General features: G+C 46.3%; 1 protein-coding gene and 1 long non-coding RNA gene across 2 annotated transcripts in view; one reads left to right on the forward strand and one right to left on the reverse strand.

Moving 5' to 3' along the window:
• Positions 1-27,860, forward strand: part of CCND2 (cyclin D2) — a 63,700-nt gene that overhangs the window by 20,853 nt on the left and 14,987 nt on the right. The gene's annotated exons all lie outside the window — the stretch shown is intronic.
• LOC117884548 lies at positions 17,063-27,177 on the reverse strand. Its single transcript, XR_004647585.1, has 3 exons — positions 26,621-27,177; positions 18,663-18,782; positions 17,063-17,351 (listed from the first exon to the last, which is right to left on the reverse strand). It is a non-coding gene; the product is annotated as an uncharacterized LOC117884548 (long non-coding RNA).

The raw sequence follows: 27,860 nt of genomic DNA on the forward strand, positions 1-27,860 counted from the left end.
AACCACTTTGCACAGAAAAGAGGCAACATTTTGAATTTCACATGCTTTTAATGTGAAAGTGAACATGGTCATGGAAATTCACACACAATTACTGGGTCTAGTAATGGAATGAAATGAAATTTTTTACACAAAGTATTTGTTGCTTTTTGTACATCTCTACTATAGACACGTGTAGGGCAAGAGACTGTGTGAGTGCTATATAGCAATGCAGTAGGATAATGCAGTAAGAGAAATCACATACGTTATTTAGGCTGCATGGCCTGGTAAAAGTGGAAATCAATTATCATATAGTGCTCCTTTAGCAATGGGGGACACACATAACCCTTATCATTTGGTGGAGGGGCAATGGGGGGCACACAGCGCTTTGGCATGGGGGGGGATGAAGGGGCACACAGAGCCCTTGGCATGAGGGATGGGGTGCGGGAGTTGCAGGTGGTGGTCCCTGAGATAGAGGTGGATGGGAGGGTAGCACACAGGGAGCTTATGGGGGCGATGGAGGAACACAAGGAACCCCTGGTATGTGCAGTGAGCTCGGCTTACACAAGCTACAACATGTGTGTACTCCTCTGATAATAGTGCTGAAAAAAATAGTATCAGAAGGGAAATAAAACATCACGTTACCACAAACTGTAACTAATCGGGATTAGGATGAGGTCTTCATGGGGGATACATTATCCCATATCTACCTACTGTGGGGCTTTTTGTGGCTTCCCTCGAAGCGTCTGGTAATGTTAGAGACAGGATATTGGACCATGGATCTGATCCACTGTTGCAATTCCTATGCTCTTTAAAAGGATTACAGTAATACTTTTCTACTTCTCCCAACTTTATTTGTAGTTGTATGCAGTGAGCATTTTTTAGGATCGGGATTAGGTCCTGTCTGTTTACATTTCCTGTCATGTCTTTGCTTATCCTTTGCCATGGAGAAAGAAACATTTAAAAAGTTTAGGGGGAACTTTTCTAAGGAAGGCACCAGCTCCCATTGACATTCAGTGGAAGTTTGAGCACTTCACTGCTCTTTGTGCCTTTAAAAATTCCCCCATTGTATTTTTGAAGTATTTTCTCTGGGAATAGAAACAAGTGCAGCTTAGTAGCCCCCAAGCCCTATATATATAACTGGAGTCTTCATCAGAGTTCAGAGCTTTTTCCCTGGTGACACTCAGTGGAAGAGAGGCGTCAGGCTGCTGCCTAGGCTGTCACAGGACTACATTTTCAGTATCACTGAACTCCATCTAGGCTCTGGATATTGTTTCCATAGTAATGAGTGTTCGTCAGAGAGGGGAAAGAGTCCTGGATATACTGCTGGTGTGTCTGCAGGCCCTGGTAACGTTAGATGGGTTTGTTTTTGAGTGGCTGTGTTCTTTTTTCTCAGTGAGTCCTGTGTTGGGCAGTTGCTCATCTGTAAGGTTTCTCTAGCGCAGGATGCCATGGAAATCTTTTCCATCATTCCTCTTGTTTAGCATGGATGGGAGGTTTGGGTTGCAGTGGAATCAGTATGCTGACAATATTCAGCTGTGTGTCTCCTTTTCATCTGTCCCAGACATTGCAGACCTAGCGTCTAGCCAAGATTGTGGCTTGGAGGATTGCTAGTTGGCTAAAGCTCATTCTGGATAGGACAGTAATGACACTAGTAGAATGGGAGAAATGTTGGTAGGAGAGTATAGAGGGAATATCTATTCCCTAGATAGAGGGGCAATACTCACCATACAGGGGTTAGCAAGGTTTGCAGTTGTAGGGGTGCTGCAGAACCTTTAGCTGCTCCTGGATTCCTAGATATTAGGAAAGAGCATGTTTTTCATTGTTGCAAGCAAAGAGATAGTGACCATTCCTCTCTTATGTAGCCCTTGGTACAGTAATCTATTCCTAGTCACCTCCAGATTGGTTATTGCAATTCACTCTACCCTTGAAAAACAATCAGAAACCCCAACTAGTGCACGCTACACTGTTGTATTATTTTTATTTATTTCCAGATGCAATTCAAAGTATTGACATTTCCCCTAGAAAGCCCTGCTTGACTTGGGATCCTGGCTGTCTTAGAGAATGAATCTCCCCATGTGCCGTTTTGCTGGATGGAGAAAGGGCACAGTGAAGTGTCTTTTTCTGTGGAGTTTCCTTTCCCCTTGTTCGCACAGAGCCCAAATTAATTGATTTTCAGGGCATGTTGCAGGTACCCAAGACCAAGCTTGAGAGGGACAGGAAGGCTTGGCTTTCTCTGGTGGCTTAGGGAGGTTCTATGCATATTTTTCAGTTGACATTGTCAATGTATGTTTTAATGCATGTGGTTCCTACTGTAGGTGGGGCTGGTAGGGCCCCCTATTAATTAATAAAGTTGCCTGACATTTCCTGTTATAGGACCCTATTTTTAGTTGCTTGTAAAATTGCCAAACTTCAACTATTTGGGCTGAAATGTTCCATGCTCTGGACTGCTGCAGGCCAGGCCGGGTCCAAGTCCTGGCACCTGAACTGACAGCAGGGAGCTGTCTCTCCTGTGCTCTCAATGACCACCCCCACCCCCCATTCTGAGCCCAGGCAGCGTTGTTGAAGAAGCTGCCTGATTCAAATGCAGAGGGGACAATAACCAGATTTGCAGAGGGTAGAGGAGTTTATTGGGACAAGGAGCCTGGCGGGGAGATTGGGACTGAACGCTAGCAGTGGAGGTGAGAGAAACTGGGACTGGGAGTTGGGGTAGGAAAAGACTGAAAATGGCTGGGCAGGGAGACTAGGACTAGGAGCCAGGTGGGAAATTGGGACTGGGAACAGGGGGAGACTGGGACAAGGAGCTGGGGGTGGACACCAAAATTGGATGGGGGGGAGGGGGCAGGGGACTGGAAGTCAGGGTGAGGGAGAGAGGATGAGGAGCCAGCAAGGAGGGAGCAGGGACTGATTGGGCAAGGAGACTGGGAACAAGGGGCTGGGACATTGGTGGGTGGAACTGGAATGGTTGTGATGGGAGACTGGGGGTGGGGAACAGACTGGGACTGAGAATCTGGAGGAGTGAGACTGGGACTTGGACGAGAAGCTCAAAGAGCGGAGACTGGGACTGGCGAGGTGAGGAGAATGGGGCTGGGATGAGAATCCATGGGTGAGGAAGAGATAGGATTGGGACATGTTGGAGGGGATGGGGCAGAAGGAATCACACTTGGGAGAAATGGGCAGAAAAGTCTGTGCCTGCTAGAGAACAGTCCTATCTAGAGCTTGGAATAGATCCCAAGATTTCTGAGTTTCACAACTCCTCAGAAAATATTCATGAAATCTGCTGGTAAAGTGTCTCACCCCCCTCCATATAAACAATGACAACCTACTATAGTATCAGTTACTCTGTTAGCTCAAGTGGCAGGAGCCTGTGTGGTAGATCTAAAGGTTCCAAATCTGCTGATGAATCATAGATATGTAGGGCTGGAAGAGACCTCGAGAGGTCATCAAGTCCAGCCCCTTTTGTTGAAGCAGGACCATGTAAACCTAGACCAACCCTGACAGGTGTTTGTCCAACCGTTTCTTAAAAACCTCCAAAGATGGGGATTTCACAACCCCCTGTGGACGCTTATTCCAGACATTAACTATATTTCCCATAGCCCATTACTTCTTGTTCTACCTTCAGTGGACATGGAGAACAGCTGATCACAAGTCTTCTTTATAACAGCCCTTAACATATTTGAAAACTGTTATTAGGTCCTCCCTCAGTCTTCTTTTCTCAAGACTAAACATATCTAGATTTTTTTAACCTTTCCTCATAGGTCAGGTTTTCTAAGCCCTGTGTCATTTTTGTTGCTCATCTTTTGGACTCTGTCCAAGTTGTCCACATCTTTCCTATAGTGTGCCACCCTGAACTGGACATACATGAGTACTCACAAGTGCCAAGTAGAGCGGAACAATTACCCCGTTTTACATACGACACTCCTGTTAATACACCACAAAAAGATACCAGTGTTTTTCCCAGCTGCGTCACGTTGTTGACTTAAATTCAATTTGTGATCCACTATAACCCCCAGATTCTTTTCAGCAGTACTAACACCTAGTCAATTATTCCCCATTTTGTATTTGTGCATTTGATTTTTCCTTCTAAGTGAGGTATTTTGCACTTGTCTTTATTGAATTTCATTTAGTTGATTTCAGACCAATTCTCCCTATTTGTCAATGTTGTTTTAAATTCTAATCCTGTCCTCCAAAGCACTTGCAACCCCTCCCAAGTTGGGGTCATCCAGAGATTTTATAAGTATACTCTCCATTCGGTTATCCAAGTCATTAATGGAAAATTTTGAATAGTACCAGACCCAGGACTGATCCCTGTGGGATCAGATATGCTCTCACAGTTTACAGCAAACCACTGATAACTACTCTTTGAGTATTATCTTCCAACTAGTTGTGCACCCACCTTATAGTAATTTCATCTAGACCACATTTCCCTAGTTTCTTTATGAAAATGCCATGTGGGGCTGTGTCAAAAGCCTTACTAACATCAAAATGTATCACATCTGCTGCCTCTCCGCTGTCCACGAGGCCACTGACCCTGTCAAAGAAGGAAATTAGGTTGGTTTGGCATGATTTGTTCTTGACAAATCCATCTGACTATTCCTTACATAAACCCTGTTATCCCCTAGGAGTGTACAGATTGATTGGTTGTTTAATAATCTCTTCCAATATCTTTTCAGGTATCAAACTTAGGCTGACTGGTCTATAGTTTCCTGGGTCGTCTTTATTCCCCTTTTTAAGATAGGTACTATGTTTGCCCTTTCCCAGTCCTCTGGACTTCACCCATCCTCCATGTGTTCTCAAAGATAATTGCTAATGGTTCAGAGATTGCTTCAGCTAGTTTCTTAAGGACTCTAGAATGAATGTCATCAGGCTCTGATAATTTTAGTATATTTAACTTATCTATTCCTCTTAACGCCTTCTTTCCTTATTCAGGCTTGCTTTCCTTCCCCTTGATGTTAATATTTATTGTGTTAAATAACTGGTCACCATTAACCTTTTTAGTGAAGACGGAAGCAAAATAGGCATTAAACACTTCAGCCTTCCTGATATCATCTGTCACTAGCTTTCCTTCCTCACTAAGTAGAGGACCTACAATTTCCTGTATCTTTCTCTTGCTCCTAATGTATTTAAAGAACCTCTTATTATTGCCTTCTATATCCCTTGCTAGGAGTAACTCATTTTGTGCCTTAGCCTTTCTGATTTTGCCCCTATATGCTTGTTGCTATTCTTTTGTACTCCTCCTTAGCAATTTATCCATGTTTCCATTTTTTGTTGGATGCCTTTTTGATTTTCAGGTAAGTAAAGAGCTTCTAATGAAGCCTTCTTACTATTCCTATTTTTCCATTGCATTGGAATAATTGATGGTTGTGTCTTTAATAGTCTCTTTGAGAAACTTCTAACTTTCCTGAACTCCTTTAACCTTTAGATTTACTTCACATGGAACTTACCTACCAGTTCTCTGAGTTTGTCTGCTTTTTGAAGTCCATTGTTCTTATTCTGCTTCTCCCACTCCTTCTTTTCCTTATAATCACGAAACCTATCATTTCATGATCACTTTCATCCAAATTTCTTTCCACCTTCAGATTTGCAACTAATTCCTCCCATTTTGTCAGAATCAAGTCCAAAATGGCTGTCTCCTTGGTTACTTCCTCCACTTTCTGAAACAAAAAGTTGTCCCCATACATTTCAATAACTTGCTGGAAATTTTGTGTTTTGCTGTGTTACTTTTCCAGCAGATGTCTGGTTGTTAAAGTCCCCCATTACTACCAGGTCTTGTGTTTTGGATATTTCTGTTATTTGTTCTAGAAATGCCTCATCCATCTCTTCCTCTTTTGGTGATCTGTAGTAGACCCCTAGCAGGACGTCATGCCTGTTTTTTCCCCCCTTTTACCTTTACTAAGAGACTTTCAACTGGTCTGTCTCTCACCTCCTTCTGGACCTCAGAACAAGTGTATATAATCTTGATGTATAATGCAATACTTTCTCTCTTTTTCCCAGGTGGGTATATTATGCTATATGATGAAATGTCTGGCGTTTTTTTTTTCCCCCCAATTTGCTTTTTTAAAAACCTAGCAACCTTAATTTGCATCCCTTATGCATTATAATATAGACTTGAGTTACCAGTCCCAGCCTCTCCACCTTCCCTGGCTCCTTTTCCCACTCTGCCCTTTCTCCCACCCACACTGCATTTGAATGTCAACTTCCTCCTGTGCACTGCCTGGACCCAGCAGGGGGCTCAGTAAGTGCATAGGAAGACAGGCTCACTGCTTTCACTTTAGATGAGGGGACCTGGACCCGGCACAGTTGCAGCAGCCCAGAGCTGCAGCTGCAGGGAAGGTCCTGTTCAGCCCCTGGCTGGAGCATGCTCAATGTGGATGGACTCTTTGGGGAATTTAGCTGCTAAAAATCTAAGAAGTCTCTACTGAGCATGTGCAAATGGTAATTTTTTTACAAAGGGTTATAAATTGGCCTAATTTGGGTGGGCACACTTCTGACACAGAAGCCATCCTCTTACCAAATTGCCAGTCACTATTCCAAAGCATCTGGTTGCTAAAGCTCTTCAAAGAAAACGTCCCTAGAGTTTTTGAACATTGGCAAAACAATGTATTTTCCCCTACCCTTCTTCTCAGAAGTGCCTGTAATGTTTTGGCTGAAATTTTCCATACACCCAGTATGTCAATTTCAGACCAAACGATTAATGTCTGGCAAAGTTATAAGCAACTGAAAACAGAGTTTTATAATGGGAAGTGTCAGGCAACCTTAATAGGTGATTCTACCAGCTCTGCCTATAATGCGTATCTGTTATTGTAGAAAAAATATACTATCTTTGCATTGTTTAAGGGTTAGTATCAGGCTGCATTAGTAAAGGGTAAAGTCTACTGTAATGTCCTGCAATGGGGCAGAGTTAAAGTTGTACATACAACCATAGTTTGCTCTGAGTTCCAGATTTGTGATCACTTAAACCTGTAACTGTAATGTTACAATAACTTCAGCTTTTCTATGTGAACTGGCTTGTTTTTCAGAGGGGGGGGATTGGGAGGGGAGGGAAGAATCAAGGACTTTTAGGTTCCAGGAACATCATAATATGGTAAAAGATCCTTCTTATATTGCAAGTTCTTTGGGACAGAGACAGTCTTTCTGTTCTATGTTTGTACAGCACCTAGCACAATGGGGTCCCGGTCCATGCCTATGGCGCCTAGGCACTACGATAATTTAAATAGATAATAATAATAATTAATATCCTGCAGAGGAAAAACTTCTCCCCCTGCCAACCCAAACAACAACCTTCAGAACCCTGCAGAGTATCTGAGGGGAGGGGAAGGAGGGAGCAGGCAGCAGAATTAGCACTAATCCCATTCATGTCCCCTGGGCAGCAGCTGCTGGGTTATGTTACCCTCTGAAAAGGTTAGCATGGGTCTCTTCCTGCTGCAGTTAGCATCATAGCTGTGATGGTTAGTAAAATTGACTATCTAATCCGCACTGAGGACTAGCAACCCTGAACATTTCAGACTTTAAAGTGCAGCCATTTCTGAGTTATGCATGAGCAGAGAAGCATCTTACAACTTTCTTAACAGGAAAAAAAGCATATTTTTTAAACCCTTGCATAACTCAGAAATTGCCAAAGGGATTTTGCTTTAGCTTTAAAAAAAATGCACCATCTGAGATAAAGCATGAAAAATTTCAGCTCCAGAGTTAGGAGTATGTGAAAATAGAAGATTATAATGAAAGGCGGATGTAGCCTTAACTATAATGAACTCTCCTAGGCTTCTGCTGAAGTATATGAGGATTCTTCCTGTTTACAAGGAAATAACTGTACCAGAGCTGCATAAACTCAAATGCCAAAATCAGTGGTCTTTACAATAACATAACTAAAAGCAGAATTTGGCATGTAGTGCTCTATTATTTTTTAATAGATGTTTCATTATGAATTAGGCCAAAATATGTTATTAATAAAGAGAATTTAGTTTAGACTCCTTCCATTTAAATAAATAAACTCTTATTATGTGAGTGTTTCTTTCTAAAACAGAGAGCCAGGTACTGGTGTACTGGTCTGCTGTAAATCTGGAGTAACTCCATCGACTTAATGAGAGTTACTCTGGATTTTCACTGGCATAAGAGAGATCAGAACCTTGCCCAATAGCTGTTACATTACATAGTGGTATGCTATGCCAATATCATTTGATAAAGATTATTTGCTAAATAGTGGCTATACAACATTTGGCAAAAACTAAAATGCAGTGTGAAGGAACTGTGACCTTCACACTCTATGAGGGAATAATTGAGCTATGTGAGAGCTGGGCTTTATTGCTCCTTCTGGCTACCAAAATAAATATCAGGACCTTATACTAATGAGAAGCTGAGAAGCCTGACAGTTTTATGGATAGTGAAATTACCTTTGTGTGGTACATTTTAAGTGCTTTTTCCAAACAGACAATAGTAGCTAGTACAGAATGATTTCACACAGCTGTATGTGATATTATCAGATTGTGGGCCTCTACTGTGATCACATTTTCTTCAACAGAGTAGGAATGTTTCTTTTGTTATTTGCTAAAGAGGTAACTGGTTGGGGAAAAGTTTAAAACCCCCCGCCTCTATCCACATGAAGTTCACTGAGTGCTCTCTCCATCTCTCAGTTGATCACTGCAGTGGAAGAATAAACAACTTGAAAAGATAGCATTGCCAACTTTCCAATGTCTCAAAGCCAGACACTACAGCAGGAGTGCAGGAACTTCTCCTCATCCTCTGTTCCACCTCTTCCCCTGAGGCTCCATCCCTTGCTCCACCTCATTCCCCAAGGCTTTGCCCCACTCATTCCTCTCTCCCTTCTCCCCCATCGCTTGCTGCTCTCCCCTCTCCCCCGTCACTCGATCCTCTTCCCCACCCTCTCCATTCCTGAGCTGGGCTCCCTCTGCCCGTAAGGGGACTATTCACTTGCTGCCTGTGGAGCCAGGGCTGGGAGCTGCAAGCCTGATGTGGAGCCTGCCTGACTGCCCACGAGATGCAGGTAGAAGGTGGCCCCAGCTGAGCAGGGGCTCGCACGGGTCAATGACCTGGTGCTTCCCCCCTCCTCCCTGGCCGCTCACCCGTAAGGCAGGTAATAAGTGGGAGGGCCATGGCCCTCTGGTCCCCCATTTCCGGTGAACCCTGCATTACAATTATGGTCAGAATTGCCTGGATCACTCAGCTCCCCTCAGGGATCCTTCTCCCGCCCAGCAGTCGGCAAGTGGCCAGGCCCCGCTCTCTTACCCCGGCAGCAGTTCCTCCAGGCTGACGGCAGCTGCCGAGCCAACCCCACTCGGAGGCCAGGGCAAAGCGGAACCAAATGCGCTTCCAGCCAAGGAGTTCCCTCCCCGCGTTCCCTGCTCCTGCTTGGCAGGTATTGCTCTGCCCTAGGCTCTGGCTCATCCCACCAGGCCTGATCCTACTGGGGGTGGGGGAGTTGACTCTGCTGGGCCCGATCCCGTGGCACCTATATTTGCACCCCTCCATTCCACTAGCTCTGTGCTGCCTCTCTCTCCCTGCCTTAGTTATGGCCTTGGAAAATTGCGGTAACAGGACTTTGGGTGTCTGGTGAATACTTCTGATCAGAGACTGTACAGGTCCCCTTAAAACCAGACTTTCTAGCCAAAAACCAGACACCTGGCAACCCTATGAAAAGATAGGAATTTTCATACTGGACCAGACCAACATTCCACCTACTGCAGCTTCCTGTCTCCAGCAGTACCAGATGCATCAGAGGGAGGGGCAAGAAACCCTATTGTGAACAGTTATGAACTATGAGAAAGGATGGCCCAGTGGTTAGGCCTATACTTGGGATTCCTGAGTTTATTTCTTTGTTCTTTGTTTCTCTGTGACGTTGGGCAAATCACTTAGGGTGGGATCTATGAAGGGACTTAAGTGTTGCAATGCTGAACATCACAGAGTCTAGAAAATCACAGGAACAAAGCTGAGTTAAGCATCTCAGCTTCCAGTACAATGAATGGGGAGAGATCTACAAAAGCCAGTGTGCTAGGTGGGGAGTCACCTAAACTAGCCAATGGGAGATGCCAACCAGAAGGCCCCACCCCCTTGGATATAGGGCCTACGTCTGAGCTGCACAGAGGTGCCTAGCTCTGCTAAGCAATACTTGAATGGCAACCCCTGTCCTGGAGTCAGGTGGCTTAAGCACCTAAACTGTGTTTCTTGTTGGAATGAGTTAGGTGCCTGCCTTGCTCCACACAAAATGGCTGCCAGAGGAAGTAGTACACAACTTTTAGCCCAATGGTTAGAGCACTCCACTGGGATGTGGGAGACCCATGTTCAATTCTCTTCTCTCTGCTAGAGCAGGAGGAAGTATTTGAATAGAGGTCTGCCATTTCTCAGGCAAGCGCTCTGACCACTGAGCTATGGGATACTCTGGTATGGGGGTTTCTTCTGTCTCTCCTGTTGAAGCTGTTCCATTGTGGCTAAATAACAAAAGAGTGATGGGAGGAGGGGGACTGGTCCCAGGGTCTCTCACCTCCCAGTTGGGTGCTCTAACCACTAGATTTCAGAATCATTCTCCCTTTCTGGCCCAATGACTTTTCCACAGTGGATAAATATTAAATAGCCATTAGGTGAGAGAACATGCATGAGAGAATGACTCTGTGGTCCAGTGGTTAGGGCGCCCTCATGAGAGACCGTGGGTCCAGTCCCCCTGATCTAATCACTTTTTCATTATTTATGCCCAATTGAAAAGCTTCAACAGGAGAGATTGAGGGAGCCTCATATCAGAATATCCCATAGCTCAGTGGTTAAAGCACTTTCCTGAGAGATGGGACACCCCGGTACAAATCCTTTTTTCTCCCCCTCTTGTACTGAGGGGGGGGAATTGAATGTGAGCTAAACATTATAAGGTGAGCATCTCCTTTTCTGGCCAGATTTTTGAATGGGACCTGAGCTGTTATGCAGCCTCTGAGCATGCCTACAGGATCAGGCTCCACATATGATGTAGGCAGACAAACACCTGTCTTCCCCTGGTTTGTGAAGCAGTCTGGGGCTTAGGTGGGGAGATGGGCATCTGGACTCCCAGAAGGCGTCAGCAGTGTACATGCCCAGAAGCTGAAACATAAGTGCTGAGGGAGCTTTATCCTGAAACGTAGTCACCCAGTGAGTTTAGGTGACTACAGGGTTTGGTGAGAGTTTTGTGGATAGCAGTGTAGCCAAAACTGGGACTTGGACACCTAAAACTGGGATTTAGGTGCCTAGGTACCTTTGTGGATCCCACCCTTACTTGCTCTGTGCCTCAGTACCACCTATGGGGCAACCAGATTGTGGCCCCATTGTGGTTGGCTCTGTACAAATATATAGGGCCAAATTTTCCATAGAGCTTAGCACTCAAAATTGGGGAGGTTAGGCACTAGAATAAATGGACAGATTTTTAGGCGCAGTCAGCCTGTTGGGTGTAGGATGGGTGCTGAGGACTTTTGAGAATCTGTCTATGAAGGGTCACCATGGTAGTTGCTGGAAGCTGAGCACTTCTGAAACTCTGGCCTGATTGGTGGGTTCTAAGCCCTTCAAAATGTGGCTTTGATCTGTTTTGAAAATCTGGCCCGTAGTAAATGACAACCTCTGCCGCAAATATCATAAATACTCTCTTCTTGCCCTTCCTAAAACATCCTACATTAAATCTGCTATGTATATTACTTTTCAGCCAAAGAAATAATTCTGATATTATCTTCACACAGATCCTTCCAAATCTCTAGATTTAACTGAAGTTCAGAATTGCCACATGCTAGAATTAAGTTTTTGTTGAACCACGTTAAAAAATCATGGAATATCTATTGGCAGTCTGTCTAGAATGGATAGCATTTGAGCACTGTTCCTAAGGCACATACATCATTTATTCCCTCTTTTGTAGGGTTTAGGGCCCGTGGTTTTGGAACCATGTAACAGGGCTTGCTGTGTCCTAGCCTGCCTTATTTGTTGCAGGCTGCATTTTGTATGCAAGGAAACAACAGACAAAATAGCCTCAAAAGAAAGGAAGAATGAGATAGTTTCCTAAGTTGTCTTTGCCTGAGTTGGCAGCTACTCTAGCTCATTCAGCTTTTTGTTCTCCAGTGAGTGCTGTGCGTGTGTAGTAACAATGGGGTGATGCAGTTACACTGTAGGCTAATAGTGGAGTTCCGTCAAGTCCATTCATAAATACAGAGAAGGGTGCAGTGCTGTGAAAGCGAGCCAGCTTGCAGAGGAAGTAAGGCCTCCAAGTAATGAGCTCTCCATCACAAACATAGCTGTCAGATCTCATGGACTGGTGATAGACTGTGATCATCTGGTTGGAGGCTTGCCCCGACCTGCGCCACTGCAGATGTGTGACCTGTTCCAGCTGACAGAAGACACTGATAATGAGTAGCAAAGATTCCTCCTCCTATACACACATAGCACTAGTTTAGCTTTGTCTAATGCAACACAAATATTGTAGGTTTTCTAGGAATCCCAATTTTTATAAACTCTGACATTATTATTGATATTGTTCTTGTTATTTAATATGTACTTCTGTCATCTGAAGATCTCAAAGTATTTTACTACCATTAAAGGACCACTGTCAACTTGAAATCTCAATTCAGCTTTAAAAATGAGTTAATTTGAGGTGTGATATATGCCCCTGAATTCCTCCTGCCAATTTTTTTGACTTTACATTTATGTTTTCCTAAAAAAATGTTTTCCCCTCGGTTGTGAAAGACCTCCCAAACAACAGGAGAAACTGCCTATCCTGGTATCAAGGGGTAGCCGTGTTAGTCTGTATCCACAAAAACAGCAAGGAGTCCGGTACCACCTTAAAGACTAACAGATTAGTCTTAAGGACTAACAATACCTATCCTGGGGAACCAGTGGAACTAAATGTAAACAAAGTGTTGACAAATGAACTTAGAAAACTGAAAAATTAGAGGGGGGAAAAACTTGCTTTCCCTGATCCCTTTCAGTTATAGTCATCTTAGGCAGTCCTGGTAACACAGTAAGTAAACAAATTCCGGCAGAAATGTGATTTTATTGACCGTATTTAAGTATGATGATGTCTCTTAAATTAATTTACCTACACAACACCCCTGTGGGAGAGCAAAATATTATTTTCCCTGTTTAGAGATGGGTAAACTGGGCTATACAAGCAAACTTTGTAGCCATAATTCATCAACAGTGAGAACAACAAAAGAAGCATTTTTCTATTCGTAAACTGAATCAATTTGATCTGGAATCAATAAGACACCATCAACATGAAACACAGGATGGCATTTTCACATTATCATTTTTCAGCCCTTGGTTCGTATAGACAGTAGTGTCGCAGAGTTAGGGGCCAGTGTACTGCAAATCAAGTCCCCAATTCAGGAAAGCATCCCTATGCTGGTAGCACATGCACAAGTTACATACAGTTAATCATGTGCTTAAGTGCTTTCAGGAATTGGGGCCCAAATGTGGACCAAGTGGGAATCCAGTCGTCTTTTGTCCTTAGCAGTGTGGATCACACGTTCTATGCTGGAATTTATGCAAATCCTTATTCCTAAATGCATGAGTACTTGCATTCCTGTGCTCTCAAAGCAAAGTGTAAATAACAGGAGACCAGCACTGTTATTGTAATCACCCACTGCACCCCCTTACATTTGTTACATATCTCCACTTTCTTGAAATAAATATTTCTCCTCTTTTTCCTGCTCTGGTTTTTCTTTCTTTAATTTTTTAAAAGAGGTCCTTTTCAGGAATGTTGCTTAAGCGAACCAGAGACATTTGAATAGTCATCAGGTAGGCTAACAGTTCTCTTCTTCAAGTACCAGTAAATACTTTGGGAAAAAAACCCTTTTTTTTGCACAGAGATGTCCTGTGAATTTTTCAGTGTTTTCAGATTGCTGAATTTCATCACTCAGCAAAGCATCCAGACTTTGGATTTAAGTTTTTGAGCTTTGGCAGCAACTGTGAAGTAATGGTGTAAACAAAAGTGTGTGTAATTATAGCTCAGTGGTGTCTTTTAGATCATTTAATTAAAAAAAACCAAACAAATAAAAAAAACATACTCTAACATGTTGTTCTTCAGCTAGTTATCGTACGGGGCAAAAATTGTGGTTTGCTTGCAGATGTTTGATTTGCAAGCAGTTCAAAAATAACATGGTTCATTCAATGCTAATGTAGATTGGCTGCAAGCATCTTTGTCACCAGATTGTCTAAACCTGCTCTAAGCACTAGATAAATTGTTTTATATTAGATTTCCAAAATACAGTGACACCTCTTTTAAGTGATCTCTCATAGTCAGACCAAAATTATTTGCTTAGAAGAGGTTAAGTGGAGCAGAATTGTGTTCAAAGCATTTGCGGATATTTTGTGATGGTTTCTTGATGAAGAATGGTGCCTGGTGAGGATGGTGTTTAATAGGCTTTCAGTGAGCCCAGATGAGAGTAAATAAAATGAGACTTTGTTACATCAATAGACCTACAGTTTCTGGATTGTTTTTTAGACAATGTTCCATAGCATGTCATCTACTTCCATTGTGCCTCTTTCATATTCCCAGATGTATTTACTCTCTGACTATTCGATGGGCATACCTAAAACGTTCTGAGGTTCAGATCAGTTTTCATAAGTTCAGATTTTTTTTCTAAACCTCATCTTTGGTTAAAAAAAAAAAACAGGCTAGAAATCTTGCTGGACAAATGGCACAGAGGGGTTGGAAACAAACTGTAGATACTTTCATCAAGAGCTCAGTCCTGCAAAGTACTGAGACCCCTCAATTTGAAGTCAGTGGGCCCTAACGGCAGTAGGCATCTCCCAGCAGGTGCTCAGGGCCTGGCAGAATTGGGTTCTAAGCTGCCAATAGAGATCCACGCTGGTTCAGCAGTGACTGAAAGTTCTTCTTCTAGTGTTTGCTTATGTCCATTCCATTGTAGGTGATGCGTGCTTGCCACATGCACTGGTGCCGGAAGTTTTTCCTTCAGTGGTATCTGTAGGGGACTGGCTCAGGTACCCTCTGGAGTGGCGCACATAGGTGCCGGTATAAGGGGCACTGCCATCTCCCCCTTCCCTCAGTTCCTTCTTACCGCCAGTGACGGTGCTGGAACATCTCCTTGCTTCGGCAAGCTTTTCTGTATCTACTGTGTCTAGTAGTGAACTTGTTGTATATAGTTGTTTAAAGTTGTATAGTTAATAGTTCCCTTAGTGTTAAGTTAGAAATAATTAGTTAGTCTTGTATGGGACTTAGCCTAGGGATGGGGCATGCCCTGGTCCCCAGGCTTCAAACCTTGTAACTGTTGCAAAAAACCTATGCCAGTCAGTGATCCCCATAGAAGATGCCTGAAGTGTTTAGGAGAAATCCACATGAACGACAAGTGTCACATTTGCATGAGCTTCAGGCCTCAGACCAAGAAGGAGCGGGACATTTGTCTCTGAGAGCACTTGTGGAGTCAGCCCTCGCTCCGGCCTCGGATCTGATCAGATTGGACTCTGCTCCAAAGCACCATGGCCTCTGACAGGCGCCGATCCCCATCCGCGATACAGGCTAAAAAGCAAAGAAAGGCTGGGAAGGGGCATTATCCTACATCCCATAAAGGGAAGGAGAGAGACGGAGGAGAGCTAAGACCCACATGGGGCAGGACTTTCCCTCCGGACGGTGGCCAGGACCCGACTCCTGTTGAGCCGTCAAGCCCACTTCAAGACCTGCCTGCCACGTGGGTAGCAGCAGAGCCACTCAGCACCTGGCATTTCTGTCCACACCGGAGGTCTTTCAGGCAGCTAAGGACATACTGTCCCTCCTGGTGCTGCCCATCCTGGCCACTGAGGTGCCCTGTTCGAGGGGTAAACCTGCCTTGGGACCCTTCCAGTGGTCTCCCATCAGTGCAGCACCTTTCCCCACCGCAGAGGGTGTCCCATCAGCGCTCACCTGAACAGCACCACCAGCCCCCGGACACAGGTCGACTGGCCTGCTGGAGTTCCTGGCATCGGTTCCAGGACTCTAGGCAGCGTTCCTCGGGCTATAGGCGTCAATCATCAACTATCTGGCAGACCTGCAGAGGCGCATTACCGGTCCCCAGAGCCCTGCTGCCGAGAGCGTCCGAGACGCTCTCCTAGCCCACGGCAATGTTCTGGAGGGTCAAGACGCCGGTCCCTGGAGTCCCGGAGCCGGATCACCGGTACGGATCACCGTGGGCACATGGACGGTCTCTGAGACGTCAGTCTTCTCGCTCCCATTCCCGCTCCCAGTCTACGGAGTGGCACCGCTCTCTAAGCATGAGGCGTCGGTCACTGGGGTTGCGGCACCGAGAGCCATCACCTCTGTACCGGTCCTCAATGGAGGTCTGTGACCAGAGCCGAAGGGATCAGGGTAGACAGGTGGCCTCGATACCGTCCTGGTCTCCTAGACAAGTCTCTCCCTCCTCGGACTCTGACAGTGAGGAGGAGAACCTGCACGCAGGCCAGGGCCACCAGTGGCATCATGGCCCTAGGGCCAGTGGCTGACCCCCTGGCAACTATGGAACCCATGGGGGTTTCCCCACCCGTCACAGGGACATAGGTCAGTCTTGGAAGCATCTGAAAGACGGTCAGCGACAGTCTCCCGCCCGACCCCTAACTCAGAGCAGGCTCCCAGGATCAGCTAGCCTCATCCGAGGCTTCCCTAGAAGAAGCGATGGAGTTGGCAGACCCACCTGTACCTGCCTCCTCCACATCTTTGCTCAATGAGGCGATAGCAGGGCCCTCTCACTCAGTTCCCCAGGATGATGCAAGGGCCCACCAGGAGCTTTTGAAGAGGGTTGCATCAAACCTGGGACTGGAAGCCATGGAATTAGTGGAGCCTGCAGACTCCCTGTTCCAAGGTGGCATTGCCGGTGCATAAGGAAGTGATGAAAATTACTATGGCCCTGTGGCAGACAGCCTCCTCCCTGCCCTGAACTCCAAGCAGGCGGAAAGAAAATACTACATCCCCGCTAAGGGGTATGAATATCTTTATACCCACCCTGCCCCAAGCTACCTGGTTGTGTCAGTAGCCAATGAGCACGATAGACAGGGCCAACTGGGATCAAAGCCTAAGAACAAGGAGACAAAGGGGCTCTATCTCTTTGGTAGAAAGATTTATTCTACATCCAGCCTCCAGCTGAGAGTGGCCAACCATCAGGCCTTACTTGGCAGTTATGATTTTAATATTTGGTAGTCCATGCCCAAGTTTGCAGATTCGCTGCCAGAGGAGCCCAGGAAGGAATTCTTGGCTATCCTCGATGAGGGCAGATCTGTAGCCAAGGCGCCCTCAAGCAGCCTCAGATGCGGCAGATTCTGCGGCACAGATCATGGCTTAGACCATTTCCATGAGGCGCGCATCCTGGTTGCAGTCATCAGGCCTATCAATGGAGGTTCAACAATCCATCCAGGAACTCCCATTCGATGGCCTGGCACTGTTTTCGGAACAGACATGCAGTAAAGTACATGGTCTGAAAGACTCTAGGGCTACCTTGCGCTCCTGGGGCCATTACATGCCGGCGCCGGCAAGGAAGCGGTTTAAGCTGCAACAGCTCAACAGGTTCCGGAGTCAACCTTGATCAGAGCCCTTCTGCAAGAAGGGCAAAGGCTATAAGCGCCGGCACGGCCACCAACCGGCACCCTCAGCTCACTCAAGCTCCACCCATAACCAACCAGGTAACCAATCAGGCATTTTGAGGGTGCGCTTGAGGGCGACCTTCCAGCCTGTGTCCTGGATCCAGCACCCCTGTTACCCAACCGTTTGTCCCCCTTCTTCCCTGCCTGGGCCTCTATAACATCAGACCAGTGGGTCCTCAGCACAGTAGCAGGAGGATATATCCTACAGTTTATTTCTGTCCCTCCCCATCCCTCTTTAGGGACCCTTCTCACAAGCATCTGCTCACTCAGGAGGTGCAGGGCCTTCTGCAGATGGGAGCTGTGAAGGAAGTCTCTCTGCATTTGAGGGGGAAAGGGTTTTACTATTTTTTGATCCCAAAAGCCAGAGGGGGTCTATGCCCCATCCTCGATCTGCGGCGTCTCAACAAGTACACCTCTATCCCGCTATAACGCAACCCGATGTAACACGGGTTCGCATATAGCGTAGCAGCGGGGCTCTGGCGGCTCTTTAAAGGGTCCGGGGCTCTAGCTGCTGCGGGGAGCCCCAGGCCCTTTAAATCACCACTGGAGCCCTGCTGCCGCTACCCCGGGGCTGCAGCAGCGGGACTCAGCCGGCAATTTAAAGGGCCTGGGCTCCCCGCAGCGGCCGGAGTCTGGAGCTCTTTATATCACCGCCAGAGCCCTGCTGCTGCTACCCTGGGGCTGAGGCAGCGAGGCTCGCCGGCGATTTAAAGGGCCCGGGGCTCCGGCTGCTGCGGGGAGCCCCGGGCCCTTTAAATCACCGCTGGAGCCCTGCCGCCGCTACCCCGAGATAACGGCGTGTCACCTATAACGCGGTAGGGATTTTTGGCTCCTCACGACCGCGTTATATCGGGGTAGAGGTGTATCTCAAGAAGTTGAAGTTCTGCATGGTCTCCTTGGCTTCGATCATTCCTTCCCTGGGTCCGGGAGACTGGTACGCTGCCCTCGAGCTGAAAGACGCTTATTTTCACATACCGATATTTCACAGCCACAGACGGTTCCTATGTTTCGTAGTTGGGACCGCCCACTACCAATTTGCAGTGCTCCCTTTTGGCCTAGCAACGGTGCCAAGGGTGTTTACAGAATGCATGTTGATGTTAGCGGCTTACCTCAGACGTTGGGGTATCCAGATTTACCCATACCTCGAAGACTGTCTCTTCAAGGGCCGCTCCAAGATCCAGGTTCAGCGCAGCGCTGAGATGTTGCAAGCCACTTGTCAAGCTCTGGGCCTGTTGATAAACGAACAAAAATCAACGTTGATCCCGGTCCAACGGATAGAGTTTATCAGAGCGGTACTCGACTCTACCTGAGCCAGAGCATTCCTGCCAGAGGCCAGGTTCAGGGCAATGTCAGATCTGATTGCCAGCATCACTGGCCATCTGCTCACCATGGCCTCGGTCTGTCTTAAGCTATTGGGGCACATGGCAGCATGCACATATGTTGTCCGACATGCAAGACTCAGGCTGCATCCCCTCCAGATGTGGCTGGTGTAGGTCTACTCCCTGGCCAAACATCACCTAGACAAGGTCATCATGATCCCGCCATGGGTACTTACCTCTCTGCAGTGGTGGTCCGCCCCGATTCGGGTGTTGCAAGGTGTGCCATTTGCGAGCCCGCGACCCATGGTCTCCCTGATTTTGGATGCATCCAACCTCGGAACCTCGGTTGGGCAACGTATCTCGATACACTGCAGACTCGGGTTATGGTCTCGAAAGGAGCTTGAGTTACAGATAAACATCAGGGAGCTCAGAGCCATCCGTCTGTCTTGCATGTCTTCCTTCCCCAATTGTCTCGTCGGGTGGTGCAGGTGTTGATAGACAACACGGCCTCCATGTTCTGTGTCAACAGGTAGGGGGAGCTCGATCGTCGGCTCTGTGCCAGGAGGCCTTCCATCTGTGGGACTTCTGCATTCAGCATGCAGTCCACCTGGAAGCCTCGCATCTTCCCGGCGTCTGGAACACATTGGCGGATTGCCTCAGCAGGTCCTTCTTCTCTCAGCACGAGTGGTCCCTTCACTCTGAAGTTGTCAGAATGCTCTTCCAGAAGTGGGGAGCTCCTCGAGTGGACCTGTTTGCCACCAGAAAGAACAGGAAGTGACATCAGTTCTGCTCTCTCCAAGGCCTTGGCAGAGGCTCACTATCCGATGCCTTTCTCCTGTCTTGGTCAGGGGACCTGATGTATGCCTTCCCACCAGTTCCGCTCATCAGCAAAGTCCTCTCAAAAATCAAGAGGGACAAGGCACGGGTCATTATGATCACCCCAGCATGGCCTCACCAGTATTGGTTTGGCATGCTCATGGACCTGGACATGGCAGCCCCGTGGCCACTTGCCAGCCACCCAGCCCTACTCTCGCAGGATCACGTCGGCTCCTGTACCCGAACCTTAGCTCTCTCCACCTCAGCTTGGATGCTGCGTGACTGAATCCAGAGGAACAAACCTGCTCTAGTCAGATACAGCAGGTTCTCTTGGGGAGCAGAAAGCCCTTCACCAGAGCAACTTACCTGGCAAAATGGAAGCGTTTCTCTTGCTGGGCGTCGAAGCTGGATATCTCCCCGACCCAGTCATCTCTGCATCCATCCTGGAGTACCTGCTTCACTTAAAGCACCAGGGCCTCGCCTTCTCTTCAATCAAGGTGCACCTGGCAGCCATATCGACCTTCCATCCTCATATCCAGGGTAGATCGGTGTTCTCGCATGAGATGTTGATCAGGTTCCTGAAAGGCCTCGAAAGACTCTTTCCACCGGTCTGGGACCCGGTTCCCCAATGGGACCTCAACCTGGTCCTCTCCAGGCTCACGGGTCCACCCTTTGAGACAGTGGCTTCTGGTTCCCTTTCCCACTTGTCGTGGAAGGTTGCATTCCTTGTAGCTATTACCTCAGTGAGACGTGTCTCCAAGATTAAAGCCCTCACTTTGGAGCCCCCATATATGGTATTCTACAAGGACAAGTTCCAGCTGAGGTCCCATCAGGTCTTCCTGCCAAAGGTGGTGTCGCACTTTCTTGTCAACCAGGATATCTTCCTCCCGGTGTTCTATCCAAAGCCTCACATGACCAATGAGGAGAGGCGGCTGCACGCTCTAGATATCAGGCGCGCCCTCACTTTCTACCTGGAGTGCACAAAGCCCTTCCCCAGTTCTTTATCGCGACAGCTGACAGGCTGAAGGGCCTTCCGGTGTCCTCTCAGAGGATTTCAAATTGGATCACCCCCTGCATCTGTACTTGTTACGAGTTGGTGCAGGCTGTGCCTCCACTGATAGTGAAGGCTCACTTGATTAGGGCTCAGGTGTCTTTGGCTGCCTTCCTGGCAAATGTCCCTATCCAGGACATGTGCAGGGTCGCGACATGGTCTTCGGTACACATGTTTACGATGCATTACACTGTTACCCAGCAAGCTAGAGATGATGCTGGATTTGGAAGAGCTGTGTTGCAATCGACATGTCCATGAATTTCTACCCGCCTCTGGTGGTGCTGCTTGGGAGTCACCTACAATGGAATGGACATGAGCAAGCACTCAAAGAAGAAAAGACGGTTGTGACGGGTTGGATCAGAGAAACACTCTTGGGACTGCCAACTGATGTGCCAAGACTACTTCTGCCCTGCTTTCCCTGCCAGCCTGGGACTCCAGCAGCCTATCTTGTTGAGCCAGACACACCAGTCTGCTCCAACACAGACCCAGGGCCTGAACCACGTGCCCCAAAGCTGAAGACTTAACTGAAAGCAGCTTACAGAGGTGTTCCTGTCTTTAACACTCAAATACCCACCTCCCACTGGGGTCCAAACCCCAAATAAATCTGTTTTACCCTTTATAAAGCTTATACAGGGTAAACTCATAAATTGTTCGCCCTCTATAACACTGATAGAGAGATATGCACAGCTGTTTGCCCCCCTCAGGTATTAATACATACTCTGAGTTAATTAATAAGTAAAAAGTGATTTTATTAAATATAGAAAGTAGGATTTCAGTGGTTCCAAGTCGTAACAGACAGAACAAAGTGAATTACCAAGTAAAATAAAATAAAACACGCAAAACTAAGTCTAATACAGTAATAAAATTGAATACAGATAAAATCTCACCCTCAGAGATGTTTCAATACGTTTCTTTCACAGACTGGACACCTTCCTAGTCTGGTCACAATCCTTTCCCCTGGTACAGCCCTTGTTCCAGCACAGGTGGTAGCTAGGGGTTTTCGCATGATGGCTGCCCCCTTTTCTCTGTTCCACCCACTTATATATCTTTTGCATAAGGCAGAAATCCTTTGTCCCTCTGGGTTCCTCCCCTGCCTTCTCAATGGAAAAGCGCCAGGTTAAAGATGGATTCCAGTTCAGGTGACATAATCACATGTCACTGTAAGACTTCATTACCCACTTTCCAGCACACACGTGTATGGGAAGACTCACAAGTAAAATAGAGCCATCTATAGACAATTGTCCTGGTTAATGGGAGCCATCAAGAATCCAAACTACCATTAATGGCCCACACTTTGCATAATTACAGTAGGCCCTCAGAGTTATATTTTATATTTCTAGTTTCAGATACAAGAGTGATACATTTATACAAATAGGATGACCACACTCAGTAGATTATAAGTTTTGTAATGATACCTTACAAGAGACCTTTTGCATGAAGCATATTCCAGTTACATTATATTCATACTCATCAGCAGACTTTCATAAAATCATATAGAGTGTAATGTCACAACGGTTACCTTTTGTAACTGTTGTTCTTCGAGATGTGTTGCTTATGTCCATTCCATGACTCACCCTCCTTCCCCTCTGTTGGCATTCCGGCAAGAAGGCACTGAGGGAGGTGGGAGCCGAGGACACCCCTTATACCGGCACATATGCGCGCCACTCCAGAAGGTGCCAGAGCTGGTCCTTTATGGTTACCACTGAGGGAAAAACTTCCGGCACCGGCGGATGTGGCAAGCACACACACACCTACAATGGAATGGACAGGAGCAACACCTCTCGAAGAACACCAGTTACCAAAAGTACACATCTTTTCTTGCCACTGGCTGTTTGGTGGCCTATGTAAAATGAATCTGGTGATCCCAGTCTAGTTCCTACTGAAGAACCCTGTCCCCAGAGGCAGTGGGTGCAGTATGTGAACATACTCACAGTAAGTGAGGCAGGAGGTGAGAGAGAAGATTTAAGGATAAAACTGTTTTCCTTATTCTGATAACGTTCCTTGTTCAGCATTAGACAAAAGTATCTCTTGTGATTCTTTAGGGGTTAAGATGGCATTGATGCTTCCCATTCTGTCCTGTGGATAGAAGGCTGCAGCAAAAGGCCAGTGAAGTCAGTTGAAAGACGCTATCCGTTGACTTCAATGGGCTTAGGATGAGGCCCAAAGAGAATCCCTGGGTGTGTGGCTTGAGAGAGGACTTCAAGATCAGCCCTATATAAACTTTATAAAACAATAAAAATTTATTTGTGTTTTTCCTTTTTCAGCTTTTATTTTTCACTTTGGGCCTGACTTTGCAAGGTGCTGAGTACTTCCTGCACCTCCTTACCTCAGTGAAATCAATGACAGTTGAGGGCACTCAATATCATGCAAGTTCAGGCCTGTACCAGCCTGTTCTAAAGCCCATTGAAATCAATCGCAAAATTCCATTGACTTCAGTGGTGCAAAGTTGGACCCTATTTCCAGAGATGGATGGGAGGCTCACATACCAGATTGCCAGATGCAAACATCTTCATAAGAGCCGTATACACGTATTTAAGTTTAAAAAAGGAGAATATGGAAAAATCAGTGAGAACATGCATTAACTTGGTGCTGAAAAGTTAAAGAAATGAATCGCATATAGTACCAGGCTTTTCCAAGTACTATAGGCCTTGTCTTATGGATTTTTTTAATATATGGAGATATCCTATCTCCTAGAGCTGGAAGGGACCCCAAAAGGTCATTGAGTCCAGCCCCCTGCCTTCACTAGCAGGACCAAGTACTGATTTTGCCCCAGATCCCTAAGTGGCCCCCTCAAGGATTGAACTCACAACCCTGGATTTAGCAGGCCAATGTTCAAACCACTGAGCTATTCCTCCTACCCCTTTCATTGATGAATTATTGTTTTAAAACCAATCTTCAATCTGAACACCATATCCAGAAACACAAACATCTTATTGTGGGCCCCAGTATAATATAAAAAGCCATGCACACACATAGTAGTCCAGATTCTGACCGGAAATACCTTGTAGGCTTCAGCTATAAAATGAGGACCGAGGTACTGACCCACTTTTGTATTAAGTGCTTTGAGATTCTCAGGCCATGCCTACGCTATACAATTAAGTTGACATACAGCCGCCACAGTAGTTATGTTGATTTTGCATGTTAACAATATGCTCCCGGTGTCGGTGGTATACGTCCTCACTAACAGCACTTGCATCGATGCAGAGAGCAGTGCACCAGGGGTAGCTATCCCATTGTGCAACTCACCACCATGTAGCACAGGGTGTTTTAGTGCATCATGGGAGCAAATGAGTGGTGCGGGGGTGACTGGAAACATGGGTTCAACGTCCCACGATGCAGTTTTCTCCATCCCATTATTCCATGGGCATCTCTTTTAAAAAGCCCTGCAAACCTGCACGTTTGCCATCTCTGCGAGAAGCATGGATCCTGCACTGCTCTGCTCTTCAGTATTGTGATGAGTGTTACGACCACAACATGCCTGATCCTGAAGTGTTTCCAGAGCCATGAGGTGGAATATGATGATTCCTTGCTGTGCTCCATGGAAAGAAACAATTCAAGGCTGTTGTTGGCAGTTACGGAGAAACTTCACACAGTGGACCGCCGGTTCTGGGCCCAAGAATCAAGCACTGACTGGTGGGATTGCATCATTATGCAGTGGCTGCAGAACTTTTGGATGCCTAAGGCCATATTCCTGGAACTGTGTATGGAGCTTGCCCCAACTCTCCAGTGCTGTGACACCAAATTGAGAGCTACACTCATAGTGGAGAAGCGAGTGGTGATTGGTGTGTGGAAGCTTTCAATGCCAGATTGCTGTTGATCAATCAGGAATCAATTTGGAGTTGGAAAATCCACCATGGGAGTTGTTGTGTTGCAAGTGTGCAGGGTCATTAATTGTGTCCTGTTATGAAGAACTGTGACTATAGGCAACGTGCAGGACATAGTGGATGGTTTTGCAATAATGGGGTTCCCTAACTGCAGTGGGGCAATAGATGGCACACATATCCCTATTTTTGCACCAGACCACCTTGCCATGGAGTACATCAACAGAAAGGGGTACTTTTCTGTGGTATTGCAAGCACTGGTGGATCATCAGGTCGTTTCACTGACATCAACACGGACTGGTCAGGGAAGGTGCATGATGCACGCATCTTAAAGAACACAGGCCTGTAGAGAAAGCTGCTAGCAGGGACTTTCTTTCCAAACCAGACAATTACCACTGGCATGTTGAAATGCCAATAGTAATCTTGGGAGACCCAGCCTACCCCTTACTCCCATGGCGTACATTAATCAGCACGACCCCAACAGGGAGTGCTTCAAGCACAGGCTCAGCAGGTGCAGAATGACAGTTGGATGTGCCTTTCGCTATTTGAAAGGCTGCTGGCGCTATCTACTCACAAGATTAGACCTCAGTGGAGAAAATATCGCCATGGTGATAGCTGCCTGCTGTGTGCTTCATAATATCTGTGAAGCAAAGGTGGGAGCGGTTTCTGCAGGGGTGGAGGTGGAATGGCTGTCTGCTGCTTTTGAGCAGCTAGATACAAGGGCTGTAAGAAGAAATCAATAGGGGACTATGCGGCTCAGGGAGGCTTTGAAGGACCATTTTAACAATGAGCCACAGTAACGTATGTTGCTGTAGTCTTCTGTGACGGGCTTTTTTTTTTTTTTTTTGCACCCTAGTATGACCATTGTAATGAGTGTTCTGTGTGTGGTAATATAACATTGCAAATGCACCTATTGCTATTATCTGTGAATGATGCCAGCCCCAGTCAGCATATGTTATGAACTAATAAAGATGAATTAAGTTTCCATAAATAGACTTTTATATCGAACCCATACAAAGATAAGAATGGCCATACTGGGTCAGACCAATGGTCCATCTAGCCCAGTATCCTGTCTTCTGACAGTAGCCAGTGCCAGGTGCCCCAGAGGGAATGAACAGAACAAGTAATCATCAAGTGATCCATACCCTGTCGTCCATTCCCAACTTCTAGCAAACAGAGGCTCTGAACACTTCAAAGATGATTTTACATCCCTGCCATCCTGGCTAATAGTTCATCCATGAACTTATCTAGCTCTTTTTTTTAACCCTGTTATAGTGTTGGCCTTCACAACATCCTCTGGCAAAGAGTTCCACAGGTTGATTGTATGTTGTGTGAAGAAATACTTCCTTTAGTTTGTTTTAAACCTGTTGCTCATTAATTTAATTTGGTGACACTTAGTTCTTGTGTTATGAGAAGGAGTAAATAACACTTCATTATTTACTTTCTCTACACCAGTCATGATTTTATAGATCTCTGTCATATCTCCCCTTAGTCATCTCTTTTCCAAGCTGAAAAATCCTAATCTTATTAATCTCTCCTCATATGGAAGCTGTTCCATACCCCTAGACATTTTTGTTGACCTTTTCTGTACCTTTTCCAATTCCAATATATCTTTTTTGAGATGGGGCAACCAGATCTGCTCACAATATTCAAGATGTGGGCGTACCATGGATTTATATAGAGGCAATATGATATTTTCTGTTGTCTCACCTGTCCCTTTCCTAATGAGTCCCAACATTCTGATAGCTTTTTTGACTGCTGCTGCACATTGAGTGGATGTTTTCAGAGAACTATTCACAGTGATTCCAAGATCCCTTTCTTGAGTGGTAACAGCTAATTTAGACCCCATCACTGTATATGTCTAGTTGGGATTATGTTTTCCAGTGTGAATTACTTCGCATTTATCAGCATTGAATTTCATTTGCCATTTTGTTGCCCAGTCACCCAGTTTTATGAGACAAACATATTTAAAACTGAATGAAACTTTATAAATACATGAGAAAGAATCTCTGAAAGGGAAAGAAAAGTAATTTCCATTTCACAAACACACATACACTGACCTGTGAGAGAGACAGTTGGTGTATGTGCCGCTGTGATTTCTGTACTCTCCCTCAGGGTGGAGTGGTAGGATTATTGCACTGGTCCCAGATGCAGGGTGGTCCCGGAATGCAGTTCTCTGTGGGCTGTGGGGGGAGGTGAGAATGGATCTGTTGAGCCTGAAGGTCAGTCAGAGACTGCAGCGTGTCTGTTTGCTCCCTGAGAAGTGTTATCATTTCTTGCTGCCTGTTTCTCCTGTCCTCACTATCCCTGTCCATTGTGTCCTTGAACTTCATCCTCCCAGCCCTCTGCTCGGTATTTGAAGCACCGAGGCTCTCAGGATCTCCTGGAACATGTCTTCCCTTGTCCTCTTCTTTCTCCTGTTCTGGCTGAGCCGCTCTGCTGGTGTGGATGGAGAGACCCTCAAGGCCACTTTTGCAGCTGCAAAAGAAACAGTGGACAGAGGTACTACTGTGAGTGCATTCACTCCGCTTGATCACACAAGTTACAAGCACTACAGTCTCACTTCTGCTTGTGACTTTAGCTGATATCTCATTCCTGAGGGTAACAGAGGCTGAAAGGGAACAGCTCCTGCACACATCCGGCTGCAGACCGAGTCTGTATGGTGCTAGCCTGTGTACTGCAGTGGTGCCTACTGAAGTAATTGCTGAGTGTTGTGGGAAAGCATCCTACTGCGGCAGAAGAAATAAGGCAGCCCTCCCCAGAAACCTTTGGCAGAGGATTGCATACAGCCTCCAGGAAAGCTTCCTTGAGATCTCTGTGGAGGATTCACAGGCCTTCAGTACACATAAACAAACTGTTCTGCAGGGCTCCCTCTGCCCAACTGTTGAGAAGCAGATCGCAACTCTACCTCTTGGTTATTTCGCTATCTCTTGAGCGTGACTAAAAAAGAGTAAATGAACAGATGTGTCCCTGCAATGTCAAAACAAACCACATACTTACCAGAGGTTCCTTCCCCTGCATCAGGCTCACCAGCCTTGAACTGCTGGGACTTGTTCGACTGCTCAGGAGTCAAAAAGAGGTCCTGACTTGCAGTGCCACTGGATCCCCTGGTCGCCTGTTCCCGATTCTCCTCCTCCTCTTCCTTGTCCAACACCTCGTTCTCAAGATTCACTGTGGGTGGCCTGTGACTCCAATTCCCCCGAAGTATCCATGGGGCTCTTGGGGATGGTGGTTGGGTCACTGCCGAGGATGGCATGCAGCTCCTTGGAGAAGCGGTATCTTTGCAGCTCTGCACCAGAG

The sequence above is a fragment of the Trachemys scripta genome, chromosome 1, assembly GCF_013100865.1.
Source record: "Trachemys scripta elegans isolate TJP31775 chromosome 1, CAS_Tse_1.0, whole genome shotgun sequence".
Lineage (NCBI taxonomy): Eukaryota > Metazoa > Chordata > Testudines > Emydidae > Trachemys > Trachemys scripta.